The sequence below is a fragment of the Macrobrachium nipponense genome, chromosome 19 (assembly GCF_015104395.2).
Source record: "Macrobrachium nipponense isolate FS-2020 chromosome 19, ASM1510439v2, whole genome shotgun sequence".
NCBI lineage: Eukaryota > Metazoa > Arthropoda > Malacostraca > Decapoda > Palaemonidae > Macrobrachium > Macrobrachium nipponense.
Window position 1 is genome coordinate 65,118,829 of NC_061088.1, and position 20,092 is coordinate 65,138,920.

Consider the following 20,092-nt stretch of genomic DNA (forward strand, 5'->3'; position numbering starts at 1 on the left):
TTAGGCATTTCATAGAGTTTTATATATGAAAATGTGCGCAATTTCATGTAGAATAAAAGGAAAAATATTTGAAGGTTGTAGCTTTTCTAATTTCCGAAATAATTGCATGTAAAAAAAAAATTATAAAAAAATTTCTACATTTGGTCTACTTTAACTCATCCGAAATGGTCGAAAACTGCAATTGTAAGCTAAAAATCTTACAGTATCGTAATATTCCATCTTTTATCTTCATCTTGAAACAAATTCGAAGTCTCTATAACAATATTTAGATTTATGGTGAATTTAAAAAAAATATATTTTTTTACGTCCGCGGGTTATGAATTCATGCAATATTTTGTGATAATATTTTCTCTGTGTTGCTTTTATCGTTTTACAATGTGTTACATACCAAAATGATTGCAATTTAGTGTACATTACAACGAAAAAAAGTAACTTGTTACCTTGAACCGTTTTGCACACAGCGCGATTTGAATACAATTATATATGAAATTTCGTTTTTGCGCTATCATATATCGCATTATTTATATATGATAATGATAATTTTTTTCATTTCTGATGGTTTCATACTAAACTTCAGCCAATGACAAAAAAAGGAGCCAAAAATGAACTCTTAATCTTCAAAACTAAGCACGCTGTGATTTTTTGAAAAAATTATTTTTTCCGCTTCCGCGCTCACTCCAAACCGGCTCCGGCATTCGGAAGAGGTTTTGATTTTTACCGCTTCATCGTTTAAGGGTTAAGGTGACTTGGGACATCTCCAAACGGCATATGATTTTCGCCTCTGACCTTAGGTTTTGTGACGCTGGTGTGATTTATCTCGAAAATAACCATTTCTAAATTCTATCTCCTCCCTTGATACTTAATATTAAGACCTAGGATTACTACCATATATAAGACCTGATGTAGACCTCCAATTAAATGTAGTTTTTTTTTTTTTTTCGAAGTAATTTTTTTGCTAGATATGAATTTTTCCACTATGTTAAAACACCCTATAAATCAGGAAAAGGGTAAGAACAAAACAAAAATTGAAAAAAAGGGCTTCATTTGATTGTTCTATAATGTCTTTCTAAGTTATATACCAAATTGCAATGCTACAGCTTTAAAACTAAGGGAGAAGATAGAATTTGAAGGTCAATAAGTATAGTTTTGAGATATGAGCGTTCAGTTTTTCTTTGTATTTTTACAAACACACTGTTAATAAATCATGATTATTGTGAATTTTATATTCCTTTTTGGGTATTAATAAACCAAAACTATGTTATTTATCATAATTTAATCATAAATGAAGATCCCTTTGCTCAAAGATCTGAGCAACATTTTCTCTCTCCTTCACTAACTCTGCTGATATCGTAGATATTATGATCTTCTGAACTCTTATTAGAGCAAATTTTCTTCTTCTATATTTAGCAAGATGTTTTGATAGTCTTTTCCTCTTTGGCATGATGAAAACCTTGCTAAAACAAAGAATCTCTACAGAAGCCATTGCTCACAATTTGTTTGTTCATAATTGTCAAAATTTATGATAGCCAAGAAATACTACGTTTTCTTGTACGGATCAATGTTTTTGGCTTATTGAGTTAATTTTACTAATTACCCAGTAACTGAAAGTAAGAGGAATTTTGACGAAATATTTCATATACTCATTCTCCATTGCCACACGAAGCTCCATGAATTTTTTTCACAATTTTGCATTTTTCGCCATATATTGGCCAACCGGCAGGCTAAACTAGTGTCATTACACTTTCACGCAACATAGAATGGTCAACATCACTACAACTGGTAAAACTTTCTAGATGTCAGGGCAGTGGAAAGAATATCAGGATGCTTAGCACCTGGTCAGAAAGAAAGTCCTTTGGAAAGTTTGCTGCTTTGAGTCGATGAACAACATATTGGTTTGATCATTCATCCTGTGGAAAAGTTAAGTATATCTTAGTTTTACCAGACCACTGAGCTGATTAACAGCTCTCCTAGGGCTGGCCCGAAGGATTAGATATTTTTACGTGGCTAGGAACCAATTGGTCACTTAGCAACGGGACCTACAGCTTATTGTGGGATCTGAACTACACTATATCGAGAAATTAATTTCTATCACCAGAAATAAATTCCTTTGATTCCATGTTGGGTGAGCCGGGAATTGAACTTTGGACCACCGGATTGGCAGCCAAGCGCGAAAACCGCTTGTCCAGAGAGGAACTTCATCCTGTAGAAGGACAGGATGGTTTGATCATTCATCCTGTGGAAGGACAGTATTTTTGCAATTGGGGATTCAGAAAGAATAAACAGCCTACAAATGGTTTTTACATCCGTAAGTTTGGCAGTTGCTGTTGGATTTAAGGAGCACTCACTTAGATTTACTAGCATGTAGATGAACAGGAACACCCAAATGATTACTACTCCTTTGATGGTCCTCAGGATTTAGCATTGGATGTTTCCTTAAATTTGGTTAGATCCAGACTCATCGGCCTGCCCCTCGTATCTACTCTAAATACTGTTGACGAATTTCAAGTTCAAGAATTCCTTAGTGTCTCCTGTAAAGCCCATGTAGCTTCAGGGCAAATGATTTTCAGAATTTCCAATGCTCTCGGTAGATGTCGCATTCTTCCGTTATGAGGAAATCAACTCTACTACATAATTCCATACACTTCCATCAACCCTCTTACGCCGAAGCGGTAAAAAAAAAATGTTCTCCTGTGTGCCGGAGGTGTTTCAGAGTGAGCGCGGAAGCGGAAGAAATATTTTTTTCAAAAAATCACATCGCGCTTAGTTTTCAAGATTAAGAGTTCATTTTTGGCTCCTTTTTTTGTCATTGGCTGAAGTTTAGTATGCAACCATCAGAAATGGCGCAAAAATGAAATTTCATATATGATTGTATTCAAATCACGCTGTGAGCAAAACGGTTAAAGGTAACAAGTTACTTTTTTTTCGTTGTAATGTACACTAAATTGCAATCATTTTGGTATATAACACATTGTAAAACGATAAAAGCAACACAGAGAAAATATTATCACAAAATAATGCATGAATTCGTAACGCGCGGACGTAAACAAATATTTTTTTCAAAAATTCACCATAAATCTAAATATTGTCCTAGAGACTTCCAATTTCTTTCAAAATGAAGACAAATGATTGAATATTACTATACTGTAAGAGTATTAGCTTACAATTGCAGTTTTTGACCATATCTGACTAGGTAAAGTTGACCGAATGTCGAATTTTTTTATATATATATTATTTATATGCAATTATTTCGAAAATAAGAAAAGCGACAACCTTCAAACATTTTTAGTTTTATTTTACATGAAATTGCGCACATTTTCATATATAAAACTCTATGAAATGCCTAATATGAAACGGAGCAAATATTCCGAGAATGGGACGTACGCATTTCGGAGATTTGTGGCGGAGAATCCGCGCGCGGAGGGAATGAAAGATTTTTTTTAAAAATTCACCATAAATCTAAATATTTTGCTAGAGACTCCAAATTTGCTTCAAGATGAAGATAAATGACTGAATATTACTAGACTGTAAGAGTTTTAGCTTACAATTGCGTTTTTCGACCATTTCGGTAGAGTCAAAGTTGACCGAACGTGGTTTTTTTTCTATTTATCGTGATTTATATGCAAATATTTCAAAAATGAGAAAAGCTACAACCTTCAATTATTTTTTTTTGTATTTTACTTGAAATTGCGCACATTTTCATATATAAAACTTTATGTAACGGGTAATTTAAAACGGTGCAAACATTACCACAATCGCACGTATGATTTTTTCGGAAGAGTTACCTCGCGGACATAAAGAAAATGTTATTTTTTTCATAAATTCCCCATAAATCAAAATATTGTGCTAGACACTTCCAATTTGTTGCAAAATGAAGGTAAATGCTTGAATATTACTAGAATATAAGCGTTTTAGCTTACAATTGCGTTTTTCTACCATTTCGGTAGAGTTAAAGTTGACTGAAGGTTGAAATTTTGGCAATTATCGTTATTTATATGAAAATATCTCAAAACTGATAAAAGCTACAACCATGGGTTGTTTTTAGTTGTATTGTGCATGAAATTGCACACATTTCCATATATAAAACTTTATATAACGGCTAATTTTAAAATGGTGCAAACATTACCACAATCGCATGTATGATTTTTTTCGGAAGTTACCGCGTGGACGTAAGGAAAAAGTTTTTTCATAAATTCACCATAAATCAAAATATTGTGCTAGAGACTTCCAATTAGTTGCAAAATTAAGTTAAATGATTGAATATTACTAAAATATAAGTTTTAGCTTACAATAGCGTTTTTCGACCATTTCGGTAGAGTCAAAGTTGACCGAAGGTTGAAATTTTGGCAATTATCGTTATTTATATAAAAATATCTCAAAACTGATAAAAGCTACAATCATGAGTATTTTATTGTTGTATTCTACATAAAAATGCGCACATTTTCATATATAATACTTCATGTAACGGCTAATTTACAATGGTACAAAAATTATGTCAGTGACGAAATAATTTTTGAGATGTGTCACAGATACTTTTTAGTGTGGCAAGAAAGAAATTCGCGCTTGCGCTCCTGCGTAACGATTGTAAACAAAACAACACCTTGGTCCGTGAACTCCCAGCATCCCCCAAGGCGCGTGATTCAAAAGTTTTAGGCTGCTAGGCCTATAAGTATTTTTCCGCGAATTTTAAAAAAAACTTTTGTAAGTCGACGTAAAATACGTCCAGTCGGCACACGGGAGACAAAAAATGTCGAGGTAAAATACGTCCAGTCGGCGTAAGAGGGTTAACTTATGCATCTCCTTAACTGCTTGGAGATGTTAAAATGTCCACTCCCAATAAGATTATCAAGTTATAGTATTTTTCCTTAATTGAAAACAGCTGTGGTCTGGGGTCAGAAGCTGTGGTCTGTATTGCTGAGGATGCCATTCTAGAGGAATTTTCAGCACCTGGAACATTGTAGACGTCAGTGTTTTCTGTTTAGAGATGTGTAGAGATAGTAAGACTTTTCACTGTCTACTTCCAATGTTATCGCTCCATACTTTCCTTAGTATTGCATCATGTACTTTTAGATCTCGCTGAGGATCAGCACTATAAGGTGTTGAGATTGAAGCCCCGTCATCTCTATATCAATCTCTCTCTGAAGTTTAGATGCAGGTCTAAACTTTATTTGAATTTAATATGAAACCTTTTATTTAATACTATCAGCAGATAATAAGTAAATTTATTGCCAGCACCCTTCTTTAAGCTGTTGTAAAGGGAATGCTATTTTAACTTTGTGCCTTAGAGCTGAGGGGGATGTTAAGGCTGTTTTACAGTGACCTGTAAGAGTTCCAATGTAACCTTTGTGGGGAAGAAGAGGAAACTTCTCTGACCTGTTGGGGCAATTAAAACTTAATTGGTTAGGTTAAACCTAGAATATCTTTATCAGCCTTTTAGAAACCTAGGAGATCTTTGTCAAAGGGTAATTCTGAAAGAGGCAAAGTTAACCTTTCTTTTTTTGATGTTTTAGGAAAAGTAGATGTTGTCAAAGGTTAAGCCTGGAAGAGGCAAAATTAACTTTTGTTTTGTGGTTTTAGAAAACCTAGAATGTATTTATGAGTATTGTGTTTTCAGAAACTTGTAACGTATTTGTCAAGGAACATTAGGTCCTCTGTGACTTATTTGATTAGGCTAGTGCATGAGAACTAGCTCCATATCTTCTACCTTTATTGAAGGTAAACACTTATGCTGTGAGCTGCAGTTGTAACTTCATTTAGTGTTTAGTCAATTTGTCGCTTCAGGGTAGGATTGATGTGGCACAGTAGAAGTGCAGTTTGGTTTTACCTGCTCACTACCTTAATTATACAGTAAAACCCATAATCCACTACTAGTAGTGGGTAGTCTTTTCCTGAACCAAAGAAAGAGCAATTCTTTGGGCTCTTTGTGTAACACCCGGGTTTTAATATTTTTGGGAGTGTGAAGGTACAAATTTTGTATAGGAGCATACCTTTATATCATAAAGGTATTTATTTTAAGTGACTGTCATTTTATAGGGCTTTTGGACCCAGGCAGAGGGGTCCCCTCCTACCACTACAGTTTCATTCTGGCTGAAATGATGCGGTTTTCTCCACAAGGCTGCTATTTGCTGCACATATATGAGAGCCTTGCTCCCAGAATGGAATCAAACTTTTGGTGGTAATAGAAGCCAGAAAAGATTCCGGATCATGTTAGAATGTTTTGGGTTTCATGCAAGAAACCTTTAGCTCAAATAGCTGAGCAAATTTTTTTTTTGTCTAGCTGCACTACGTACCGTTCTCTTCTTAATGTGGGAATCTGCTAACTTTAACAGTAGACAAGATTAATCACAAATAATATAAATTTTCATAATAAAATTTATTATTTAGATTGGCAGTCCCTGACTTCAAAACCTTACTTTTAAGGCTTTAGGTGTAATAACTATGTAAACTGCATTTTTATTAAAAAAACTTTAAATTCTGATTATTTTGCATTTTTGGAGTCATATCACTTCTGTCAGATCGGCGTCATAAGTGGTGTAACCTTGGGACATGCGTTGTAAACCCGGTAACCAATTTCTGATGAATATAATTGAAAAGTGTCATAACCTCGGAACGTTGTAAGCCGGGACTGCTTGTAGTACTTACCTACTGTTAAAGGTGACCCCACCCAGTCTCCCCACAGCTAAGTGAGCTGTCAAGGAGAATTATGATGAGCTAAAATATTCGAAACATACCTGGTAAACTAGACAGTCATCCAGGCAGCCATTCGATTTTTTGTTTGAATGCTGGCCCGCCTAATAGCCACAGAGATATAGCTAACTTTAACATTAGGTAAGTATCCAAGTAATAAATTTTATCAAGAAAATTTATATTTTATATAAGTAGTGTTCGAACCTTTATTTTTTTATACAAACCCACTACGTTACAGTAGCCTAATATGTAATGATGGCTGCAGTTCTCTTGATATACAGTGTTCCCCCATATTCGTGGGGGATGGGTACCAGACTCCGAATAGCTAGATTCAGCGAATAGTAGTTGATACCCATATAAAAATGCTTAAAACTGCCTATTTTGTTAGTAAACTCGAGAAAAAACCACTAAAAATGTTTATACCTGTTTTTGTTCCTACACTATATACAAACCCTTGGTCCTTTTTTACACAAGGAATTACTTTCGGCGTAGCTGGAATTACGGCCATGAAATTCTTAAACAAGGTGATTAGGCAGTATGTACCGTGTTGCAGGCGGGTAGGCCAGCCTGCCCCGAATGTAAACACCACTTTGCCTTCGGCCGTCTTCCGATGAAGATGTGTGTTTGTGAGCTCTTGCTGACTGGCCATTGATCATTTTCCCGGTAGGATCGTTCTTGTTTATTTTTGTTTTTTAAATATACTGTGTTTGATATTAATATTAAATTCAATTAATATACAAACCCACTTTTTGTGATAGCCTTATAGCTGCCTGTCTACTTTGTGTTAAAGGTTGGTGGCAAAGGTATGCCAGCATCTTTGTATTATTTACATACTTTCGCCCTTAACGCGAGGACGAGATATGTATTTAACGTGAGGGCGAGACATGTACTATTTAACATGAGGACGAGACATGTATTACCAGCGAAGGGCATTGCCCCCCCCCTGTTATTTTAACATTTGGTATGCGTTTAACCGTAGCGTAAGGCGAACTGGTTACACTCAGTCTCTCCCCCCCTCTCTCTCAAGGTGATCACTGGCAAAAGCTCTCTCTCTCTCTCTCTCTCTCTCTCTCTCTCTCTCTCTCTCTCTCTCTCTCTCTCCATTCCATCAGGTCATTAAATTAGAGTCGGAGTTACAAAAAATATATACCTTTTATTCAAAGCAATTCAAGTTCTTACAAGATAATTAATGGAATGATAATAGTTCAAGTTTCACAGACAGCTAACTCGGATAACGCCCCGGTATTTATATAGGACACTCGGCCCCCTCACTAGGACACTCGGTCCCCTCACTAGAACTGCCTGTTTAAAAGACAGAACACACTAGTAAGCACACACGATTGTAAAGACAAAGTCAAAAGATTAAATGAAATAGAACATCTTTACAAGATATCAAAACAAGCCATCCCTTTGACTAAATCATGATAACTCACCCATTGCAGCCTGGAACATCAACACTTTAACAAATATAACTTTCGCAGAGCTATCCCAGCATTCTGCCTTTTCTCCCGTAGCTGTCTCCTTAGTTCTTGGCTAAAACTCGCCGTTATGAATGGACATAGTTCGTACACATACACACGAATTCACACTCTTCGTCAGTGCCCCAATTAACTGGTCACAGCCAGTTTTCAAAGGCACCTTGAACAAGCCCTCACGAACTCATACCCACAGAACGAACATTGACCTGCTTAAGTAAGCTTCTTAGTATCACACCATCCCAGAAAAGACACAGCACATCACATTACAATTGCATATCAAACATATTATTAATTATAGCCCCCTTTTGTCTAACAGATGCTCGGCCACTACCCTGGCTAGCCCCTGCCTAGCCACAGGCCACATAAAACAGCTCAATATATATAAAACACTTTGGCCAGCTTAAAACATAAAATATAGTACAGTGGTACCTTGAGATAAGAGTTTAATTCGTTCCAGAACCGAGCTCGTAAGTCAATCGGCTCTTATCTCAAACGAATTTCTCCCATTTAAAATAACTGAATTCAATTTAATCCGTTCTGGACCTATGAAAAATCCCCAAACCATTGTAAATTATGAATAAAGATATGTTTTTAAATAACAAATAAACATGTATAATTAACAAATACATAACAAACTATGAAATAAAGAAATAAAAGAGTTATTTAGCATAATAGTCTTACTTTGGAGACAGACGAGTGCGGCTAACGAAGGTGAACGGCGAGGAGGAGGGAGGGGGGAAGGGATGTAGGCACTCTAGATACGTACGTAAACGGCACTTTTTTAGAACTTAAAACTATTTTCGTAACTTTAAAATTAAAACTACACTTTCCTTATTTCAAATGAAAGAAAAAACTTAAAACAATGCACTTAACTTTAAACTTAAACTAAGCTTAACATTTACGTAAATTTAATTATCACTTGTTTTTGCCTTCTTGGCTGCACTTTCTGTACTTTCACTCGCAGCTCTTTTCAATAAAAATGTATCCAAAGAACTTTGCTTTTGCCTGCCTTTCAAAATGCTTAGAAAATGTGACAAACAAGTGTCATTAAAAAGCGCTGAAGCACGACCAGTTGCCACTTTTTCTGGGTGTTTCTTTTCAATGAAATTTGACTGCTTTTCCCACATTGCCAGCATGTCTTTAATTTCACCTGTAGAAATCACTTCCTCTGGCTCTTCCTCCTCCTCACTCGTGTTAATCTCTTCCAGAACCTTCGTGTGTTGCATCATCTGCAGCTCCTTCAACTCCTCAGTTGAGAGTTCCTCCTCATGTTCTTCGACGAGTTCGTTGACGTCACCCTCATCTACTTCCAGACCCATCGACTTTCCGAGAGATACAATCTCCTCCAACTCTTCTTGCTCGGTCTCGGGCTCAAACCCTTCGAAATCTCTTTCTGCAACAGCATCAGGCCATAACTTTTTCCATGCAGAGTTCAACGTTCGTCTTGTTACCCCTTGCCATGCCAAGTCAATGATACGTAGACATATCACGATGTTGTAGTGATCTTTCCAAAACTCTCGAAGGGTTAGATTTATGTTTTCCGTCACTTCAAAGCAGCGGCGGAACAAGTGCTTCGTGTACAGCTTTTTAAAGTTGGAAATGACCTGCTGATCCATTGGCTGTAGGATTGAAGTCGTATTGGGTGGGAGGTAGAGAACTTTGATAAACTGGAACTCCTCCAGAATATCATCTTCAAGACCAGGTGGGTGGGCTGGAGCATTATCAAGGATGAGCAATGCTTTCATTGTGAGTTTATTTTCTTGCAGATACGTCTTCACTGCAGGGCCAAAGATGAGATTTACCCAGTCAGTAAAAAACTGCCGTGTAACCCATGCCCTAGCATTGGCGCGCCACATAACGTGCAATTTTTCTTTCAGTATCTTGTGCGTCTTGAAGGCTCAAGGATTTTCCGAATGATAAACTAGCAGTGGTTTCACTTTACAATCACCGCTAGTATTTGCACATAATGCAAGGGTCAGATGGTCCTTCATGGGTTTATGGCTTGGCATCATCTTCTCCTCTGCTGTGATGTAAGTCCTCCGTGGCATTTTCTTCCAAAATAGGCCCGTTTCATCGCAGTTGAACACCTGTTGCGGGATGTAGCCTTCCCTCGCAACAAGCGCAGCGAACTTTTGGATGTACGTATTGGCTGCTTTCACGTCTGCACTCGCACCACTGAATGGATGCCAGTTCTCTTCTTAAAATTATCAAACCAGCCATGGCTTGCCTTAAACGCTTCTTCTGATGCCTCTTTAGAAGTTGATGCTTCTTTCTTCACTAAGTCGGCATAAATACTCCGTGCCTTCTCGCATATTACCGTCTCCGTCACTGTATCTCCTGCCAACTCCTTCTCTTTCACCCACACGAGCAGAAGCTTCTCCATTTCCTCGTGGATATTTGTCCTTAATTGGGAAAGAATTGTGGTTCTTTTTGCTGTTGTAGCACTCTTGATGGCATCCTTCTGCTTCAATAACGTACAAATTGTCGATGTACTACGGTCATAGATCTTTGTGAGTTCAATCACTCGTGCGCCACGCTCATGTTTTTCTATTATTTCTTGCTTTAGTTCTATCGACATCATCCTCTTCTTCCTGTCACCATTGTCCTTAGCACTCACTTTCTTCAGCCCCATGATAACACAAAAAAGTTCAGTAATCACGCAAAAATCAAGCAAAAAAGAGTACAGCGCACAAGATACTCTTTGATTCAAGCGGGTAACACGTGCGAGTGAGCGAGAGATGCTCTCGGATGATGCTCGACCCTGCGCGCCAACTAGCGGGACACTCCGGAAACACGGCTCGTATCTCGGATTTGGGCTCGTATCTTGAACGAAAATATGGCCCGAGCTCTGGCTCGTATCTCAAAAAACTCGTATGTTAGGCTGCTCGTATCTCGAGGTACCTCTGTAGTAACTGCATGTCTCTGGCATTATAAAGTAATGTCTATCATGGCTCATCTCCATTAACACTTGGGCGTATAAATTTTCTCATTTTGGACTTCTTGAATGTCCCTCTTTGTCTGCGACTTCCTGCACAGACTTACCAAGCTGTAGGAAGGCAAAATGTCTCCCTGTGGAAAACATCCAACGGCTTCTGTAAACCCAAAAGCTCTGTAGAACTCTGTAGACTTGTAGAAACTCTCGTAAGTTGTAGACTTGTAGAAACTCTCGTAAGTGCCTTGGCAAACGACAGCAACATCTCTGCATGGCTGGTGGGCATCTTGCTAATGTCGGGGAACGACGATTATGGTGTTTAAGTATGTCAGTCAAGTCATCGGTCAATCAAAAAAGAAAATTAACCCCAGACATACTACTTCTATCAAATAATGACCTCAAAAATTCAGAAATACTAACTGAACGTGTCCCAATTAACTCCATTTAATATGACCACTAAATCATAAGTAATTATCACAACTCAGCAAAGAAAATATTAAGTTCTCTAACTCAATTCTCCAAACTCACACATCAGCACACACAATCCAGAACTTACAGTAACTCCACGGACTTCTGCACTCACATTTCAAACTCGAATTCTCACAAGTAATAAAAAGAAAAAAGGAGAAAAGTAACGAGCCCAAGAAAAAAAATCACGTAACAAGACCAGACTCAAAAATCAAAAATGTTCTCTCAAGCTCTGATATTACAGCAACCCACAAAATCAGTAAAAATCTCTCCAATGTTTAACAGCAAAAACCCCTCACTGCTTACATAATTAATCTCAATGAGACTTAATGTCAAACGCCCATTTATGCAAATCACAACCCCGATAAATTACATCTCCCGTCCAAAAAGAAATGCTATTTAAAGCTTAATCCCGAATTACATCTCTCATAGGAAAAGGGAAAAAAAATTTTAAAAAGATAATGACAAGTGAACTTCCCTATCACAAAACATATAATATATGCATGATATACACAACCCCGCGTTTTCCCCCAACAAATGCAATATGCATAGTTATGGAATTTTCCCATCGCAACTATTCAATCGACCAGACACTGCCAGAAAGCAACCCCTTACACGCGCATTTTCATGAAATGCTATGATCAACATTTCCAGATATTGCAAAACTCTGAGCATTCACCACAGATGAGAGAGCCATCACACCGAACTCTTCCTAATTCAAAACCCCATAATAAAAAACATAAAGTCCCTTGGTGTTCATATGATTTATCTGAATTAGTACGAGAAAAACACACTATAGCAAGAAGGTTAGATAACTAAACAGAAGATTCAATAAAGTTAATAAATAAAAACCATTCATAGAAGAAAATATATTAAAAATTATAATTTTAATATTAGAAATAGATGCATTAAAACCTTTATATAATAAAATATCAGCTAAATTTAAAAAAAATTGATAAAAGGTAAAATAATATCTCGGAGATCTTGTGTCAGAAATAACAAGTGAAACATCCATTGAAAAAGTATGGGAAAAATTCAGAAAAATAAATGGAACAAACATTAGACTAACCAGACAAGCTATATTAGATAATGGAAAGAAATTTTTAGATCTCTTCAAAATAATTAACCCTCTTACGCTGGAGCGGTAAATATAAAAATGACTCCCGTATGCCGGAGGGGTTTGAGAGTGAGCGCGGAAGCGGAGAAAATATTTTTTTCAAAAAATCACAGCTCGCTTAGTTTTCAAGATTAAGAGTTCATTTTTGGCTCCTTTTTTTTTTCATTGCTGGAAGTTTAGTATGCAACCATCAGAAATGAAAATAATTATCATTACCATAAATAAATAATGCAATATATGATAGCGCAAAAACAAAATTTCATATATAATTGTATTCAAATCGCGCTGTGCGCAAAACGGTTAGAGGTAACAAGTTACTTTTTTTTCGTTGTAATGTGCACTAAATTGCGATCATTTTGGTATATAACACATTGTAAAATGGTAAAAGCAACACAGAGAAAATATTATCACAAAATGAGGCATGAATTCGTAGCGCGCGGACGTAAACAAATAATTTTTTTAAAAATTCACCATAAATCGAGATATTGTTATAGAAACTTGCAATTTGTTTCAAAATGAAGGTAAATGATGGAATATTACGATACTGTAAGAGTTTTAGCTTACAATTGCAGTTTTCGACCATTTCGGACGAGTTAAAGTGGACCAAATGTCGAATTTTTGTTTAATTTTTTTTTTTATATGCAAATATAAAAACAATGAGAAATGCTACAACCTTCCAATATTTTTTTTTATATTGTGCATGTTTTTGTGCACATTTTCATATATAAAACTCTAAAAAAAGCGTAATATGAAAAGGCACAAATATTAGGAGAATGTGACCTACGCGTTTCGGAGATTTTCGGCCGAGAATCAATATTTTTTTTCAAATATTCACCATGAATCGAGATATTGTTCTAGAGACTTGCAATTTGTTTTAAAGTGAAGATAAATGATTGAACATTACTAGACTGTAAGATTTTTATGTTACAAATGCGTTTTTTGACCATTTCGGTTGAGTCAAAGTTGACCGATCGTAGTTTTTGTCGTACTTATCGTACTTTATATGCAAATATTTCAAAAATGAGAAATGCTACAACCTTCCAATATTTTTTTGTTATATTGTGCATGTTTTTGCGCACAATTTCATATATAAAACTCTAAAAAAAGCGTAATATGAAAAGGCACAAATATTAGGAGAATGTGACCTACGCGTTTCGGAGATTCGCTGCCGAGAATCGGCGCGCGGACGGAAAATTTTTTTTTTTTCCAAATATTCACCATAAATCGACATATTGTTCTAGAGACTTGCAATTTGTTTTAAAGTGAAGATAAATGACTGAATATTACTAGACTGTAAGATTTTTGTTACAATTGCGTTTTTTGACCATTTCGGTTGAGTCAAAGTTGACCGATTGTAGTTTTTTTCGTACTTATCGTACTTTATATGCAAATATTTCAAAAATGAATAGAAATGAATACAACCTTCCAAATATTATTTGTTATATTGTGCATGTTTTTGCGCACTTTATTTCCCATATATAAAAACTAAAAAAAGCGTAATATGAAAAGGCACAAATATTAGGAGAATGTGACCTACGCGTTTTGGAGATTTTCGGCCGAGAATCGGCACGGGGAGGGAAAAAAAAATCTTTTTCAAAAATTCACCATAAATCGAGATATTGTTCTAGAGACTTGCAATTTGTTTTAAAGTGAAGATAAATGATTAAATATTACTAGACTGTAAAATTTTTATGTTACAAATGCATTTTTTGACCATTTCGGTTGAGTCAAAGTTGACCGATCGTAGTTTTTTTCGTACTTATTGTACTTTATATACAAATATTTCAAAAATGAGAAATGCTACAACCTTCCAATGTTTTTTGTTATATTGTGCATGTTTTTGCGCACATTTCCATATATAAAACTCTAAAAAAAGCGTAATATGAAAAGGCACAAATATTAGGAGAATGTGACCTACGCGTTTCGGGAGATTTTCGGCCGAGAATCGGCGCGCGGAGGGAAAAAAAAAATATGTTTTTTTTCAAAAATTTACCATAAATCGAGATATTGTTTCTAGAGACTTGCAATTTGTTTAAAGTGAATATGAAAATTGATAATATTACTAGACTGTAAGATTTTTTATGTTACAAATGCGTTTTTTGACCTTTTCGGTTGAGTCAAAGTTTGACCAATCGTAGTTTTTTTTGTACTTTTCGTACTTTATATGCAAATATTTCAAAATGAGAAAATGCTACAACCTTCCAATATTTTTTGTTATATTGTGCATGTTTTTGCGCACATTTCTATATATAAAACTCTAAAAAAACGCGTAATATAAAAAGGCACAAATATTAGGAGAAATGTGAACCTACGCATTTTCGGAGATTCGCTGCCGAGAATCGGGGCGCGCGGAGGGAATAAAAATATTTTTTTCAAATATTCAACCATAAATCGAGATATTGTTCTAGAGACTTGCAATTTGTTTTAAAGTGAAGATAAATGATTGAATATTTCTAGACTGTAAGTAATTTGCTTACCCAAAAAAAAACAATATATATATATATATATATATCTATATATATATTATTATATATATATAATATATATATATATATACTATATCATATAACGTATATATATATTACGTATATATATATATATATACACGTATATATATATATATATATATATATATGTGTGTGTGTATATATATATATTTTTTTTTTTTTTATACTAAAATATATATATTATATTCTTCGATTCTGGTACCAATACATAAATAAAAGGAATGCAGGTGACACTTCTCTTTTCGCATACAATGAAATGTCTTATTATTATTTTATCATGCATAGATACGGTTCTATTATAAAAAATGGTAATAAATATAAAACAAAAAATAAATATAAATAAATGCAGAATACTCACTCGTAATCCTGACTCTTCGTTCCATTCTTGTTTTCTCCCTCCTCCATTGAAGAGTCTTGCATTTTTTTCCACTCGACATGACGAGGTACAGGTGGAGGAGGGAGACGCGGGCCCTTGCACCCTTAGCTGATGGACCCGCCGGCGGCCCCGTGCACCCTCCGCTGTCGGTTTTTAGGGGGTCTTGCATGCCATAACAATGATCTTAGTGTGGTATTTTCGGTCCACACTCCCCTATCCTGCAAAGAGCAACTTTGGCATAGACGACCAGAAAACGAACCGGGTGTCTCCTACCTTCTGCCATTCATATGGCCAACACCCTGGCAATCGTTTCTGTTGCCATTCGCCCTTGTAAGCCTCCCAGTATGTGATCCCCTGGCTGCAGCTGACACACACGGTCCACTACCCGACGAGAAGCGGTGATGGCGGGGCCGGCAGCAAGAGAGGCGTCGTCAGCAGGGGCGGCGGCGGCGGCAGCGTCAGCAGGGGCGGCGTCAGCAGGGGCCCGGCGGCAGCAGGGGCGTCATCAGCAGGGGCGGCGTCAGCAGGGGCGGCGGCAGCAGGGCGTCATCACAGGGGCGGCGGCAGGTCGAGCGAAGTTGGCCCTCCTATCTGCCCTTTCCTCTAGGGGCAGATCTGCAGCTCGCGTCAGGGGGTCAGTAATGGAAGGCCATTCATCGGGATCGAAGTTGATGAGGGTATTCCCAGCTTCCTCTAGGAACTGTAAGTGGGTCAACCTCGGAAGATTGTCACCGCGGTACCCACAGTACAGTATGTAGGTATTTTGGAGGGCCAACTGAAGGATGTATTTGAGGAGCTTCTGTGTCCACCTTCTGGTTCTCCTGGCGAAGGGATAATACTGGATGTGAGCTGATCAAAGAGATCAACTCCTCCCATGTGCCTGTTGTAGTGCCCAATGACGGTAGGCCGCTCGGTACGAAACTCCTCAAACACAACTCGGCCCTGTCGACGTGTCTTCTTCCGCTGTACGATCTCTTCTTGGATGGGTTCATGACTCCTCGTAATCATGGGGACGAGTTGGACACCCTTCCAACAGATGACGAAGACAGCGCCCTTCCGCCGCCACTCTGTCTCTCCTCTTGCCAGGTGGTTGTGGATGACTAGCGAACCTCTTGAGGACATTTCGGGGCAGGGGCCCCCACGCACCAACCGAAGGGTCCACTGACGTGCACACCAGCTTCATACAGTTCCTGGGCCAGGGATACCGAGTTATAATAATTATCCATAAACAGGTGATATCCCTGGTTACGGAAACATCCCACAAGATTGAATACAGTGTCACGCAGCGTGGAAAAGACTTGGAATACACTGAAAAGTCCACAACGTATCCAGTGTTGGCCTCGGTAATAAGAAAGAATTTCACACCATATTTCTTCGGCTTCTTGGGGTTATACACTTTTATACTAAGACGTCCTTTGTAAGGCATCATCCCCTCATCCAAAGACAGGTTCTTTCCAGGAATCACGAGATTACTACACCGATCACGGATATAATCCAACACTGGGCGCACTAAAATGAGGCGATCACTGTTATTCCGGGGTATGGCCATTCGGTTGAAGGCGTTGAAGTACCTGTCCAACGCCAGGAAATTATCACGGGACATAACGCCAGGCACATTAGGCATACATAAAAAATAATTCCTCCCCCAATATTTGCCTGACGTCGGAAAGCAGGTGTCATACCAAAATAAATGTGGAGCCCCAAAAATGCGCCATGTCAATGAGGTTGCAACCCCGCCAGTAATACGACAAGGTCGTCCTCAGCTCATACCGGCAGTACCGAGCGTAGTCCACCGGTCTCGTGTACCAGGTATTCCAGCAATTCCCGCGTCAGGAAAAGCTGATGAACCCCAAAACAGTCAGGGGTACTGGTACGGTGAGCCCAGGGGGTGCATGTTAGAGGGGTGTCCTCCGTCCGGACTACTCGTCTCCGACGACCGACCTTCACCTTGGCTGCGCGACAAGCCGACTTTCTACGTGCCTGAGTGGGCACGATATTGGCACTCTACACACCCCCCCCCCCCCCCCCCCCCCCCCCCTCCCCCCCCCGTTGGCCCATCACCCTCACTTAGGCCTTCAGTTTCTGTATCGTCCTCTGCGATAAAACTTGACCCCCGTATCCCCATCCCTCCTCAGATTCCCCCTCGTAAGCACTGAACTCACTGAAATTCCGAGCTCACTTTCGTGGGATGTGAGCCTCGCACGGACATTGGGGGCATATATTCATCCTCACTTTCATCGGGACTGATGTCCTCATCACTCGATGACCATCCGCCATCAAAATGAGGACTTGCGACATGTTCCCGATCAAGCTCCGATAGATATTCATCTATGTCCCTTGGTTGGAGGCCTCCCAAATGCCTACAAATGCCCCTAAGGACGCCCACAATGCTTCCTATGGGGTAGGGAAACCAAGGCATACGATGTGTTCCCTGAAACACTTTTCAGCCACACGTGGCCGCACAGAACGGCCTTGAGGCGCGGGGTCATGCTGGGTGCTTGGCCTCTCACCAGCATCCAGGTCCAAAACTCGCCTTACACGATCCCTTCCGACGGGTAAAACGCGCCTTTCGCGGTTCACACGTCGTTGAGACATATCTAGGAATGTCCTGTACAACACAAATGCTCAAAGTCTCGCACAATTCCAAAGAAAAAAAAAACACGCTTTTTGAACGAAAGATCGCTCTTGGATGATGCGCTACTGATGCTGGCTGGAGCGAGAAGAAGGGATATCGCACATGCGCACTTGGGTCACGCTTCAAAACAAAACAAGGCCTTGATCCGTGAACTCCCAGCATCCCCCAAGGCGCGTGATTCAAAAGTTTTAGGCTGGTAGGCCTATAAGTATTTTTCCGCAAATTTAAAAAAAACTTTTGTATGTCGACGTAAAATACGTCCAGTCGGCACCCGAGAGACAAAAAATGTCGACGTAAAATACGTCCAGTCGGCGTAAGAGGGTTAACATACTTGGGGCAAGTTTTGCCAAAAGTAGTGACGAAAATCTAAAACTTTTTAAAAAAGTAAAAAACAAAGCAGAATCTATTATACTTAATATTGAGATAAAGGAAGATATATATTATGATAAGAAATTCAATATGGAATAGGTATAGCAATAAATTTGCCCTTGGAGGTGATGATGTTTACTTTGAGATGATTTGCCACCTAGCACCTTTGGCACTATCGTACTTATTAAGATTTTACAATCATTTATGGCTCCAAAACTTAGTTTCCACATGAATGGCAAAATGCAATAATAATTCCTATACCCAAACCGGGAAAAGACGCTATTAATGTGAATAATTATAGCCCTATCTCTTTACAAAAATTGTATATGCAAGTTATTGGAGAAAATGGTAAATGCAAGACTTTCTTGGCACATTCGTGAAAATAAAATTTTAAGTCCTACACAGTTTGGTTCACAACGTAATAGGTCTACAATAGATTCACTGTGTAGTTTGGAAGACCATATACGTAGAGGATTTGAAAAAAACAAATTACAATAGCTGTCTTTTTTGACATTCAAAAGGCATACGACACTACATGGAGGTATGCAATGTTAAAATCGTTACATAATAATAACGTATGCAGCCATCCTCTTGAATTTATTGAAAATTTTATGACATTGCTCTTTTCAGGTGAGAATAGATAATATTTTTTCCAAAATATTTCCACTTGAAAATGGAATTCCACAAGGTAGTGTCCTTAGTGGTACTCTGTTTGCATTGGCAATTAACGACATCAGTAACATGCTACAGGTCGGAATTAAAAGTAACTTGTATATAAATAATTTTGCCATATATTATAGAGCATTATGCATAAAACATGCAGAAAGAATCATTGATAGAAATTAATAAAATAGATGAATGGGCCTCATCAGTAGGCTTTAGATTTTCTGTAGAAAAAAACCAAAGCTGTCATGTTTTATAAAAGTAAAATTTGGAAAAAAGGTGAAGCAGAATTAGAAATGAGAAACTATAATATACCAATTAGCAAAACTGCAAATTTTTCAGGTTTGATATTTGATGCACAACTGAACTGGAAAGCCCATAAAACATGCAGAAAGAATAATTGATAGAAATATGATAAAATAGATGAATGGGCCTCATCAGTAGGCTTTAGATTTTCTGTAGAAAAAACCCAAAGCTGTCATGTTTTATAAAAGTAAAATTTGGAAAAAAGGTGGAGCAGAATTAGAAATGAGAAACTATAATATACCAATTAGCAAAACTGCAAATTTTTCAGGTTTGATATTTGATGCACAACTGAACTGGAAAGCCCATATAACTTACATAAAATTGAAATGCAAAAGAGCATTAAATCTAATTAAACTATCGCATACAAATTGGGGAGCTGATGGACATACTCTTACTATTCTGTATAAAGCAACAGTGTTAGTATTAATCATTGATTATGGAAGTGAAATATATGGGTCAGCTTCAGAAGCAGCACTGAAAATATTAGACCCAATTCACAACGAAAGCCTAAGAATATGCACAGGAGTATGTATTTAGATCCTCACCAGTCTCCTCTG

The 20,092-nt window shown here is 37.8% G+C and overlaps 2 protein-coding genes across 2 annotated transcripts in view; one reads left to right on the plus strand and one right to left on the minus strand.

Moving 5' to 3' along the window:
• LOC135217703 (26S proteasome non-ATPase regulatory subunit 12-like) overlaps window positions 1–20,092 on the minus strand; it is a 431,722-nt gene that overhangs the window by 103,703 nt on the left and 307,927 nt on the right. The window lies entirely within an intron of this gene.
• LOC135217684 (uncharacterized) overlaps window positions 1–20,092 on the plus strand; it is a 214,439-nt gene that overhangs the window by 6,831 nt on the left and 187,516 nt on the right. The gene's annotated exons all lie outside the window — the stretch shown is intronic.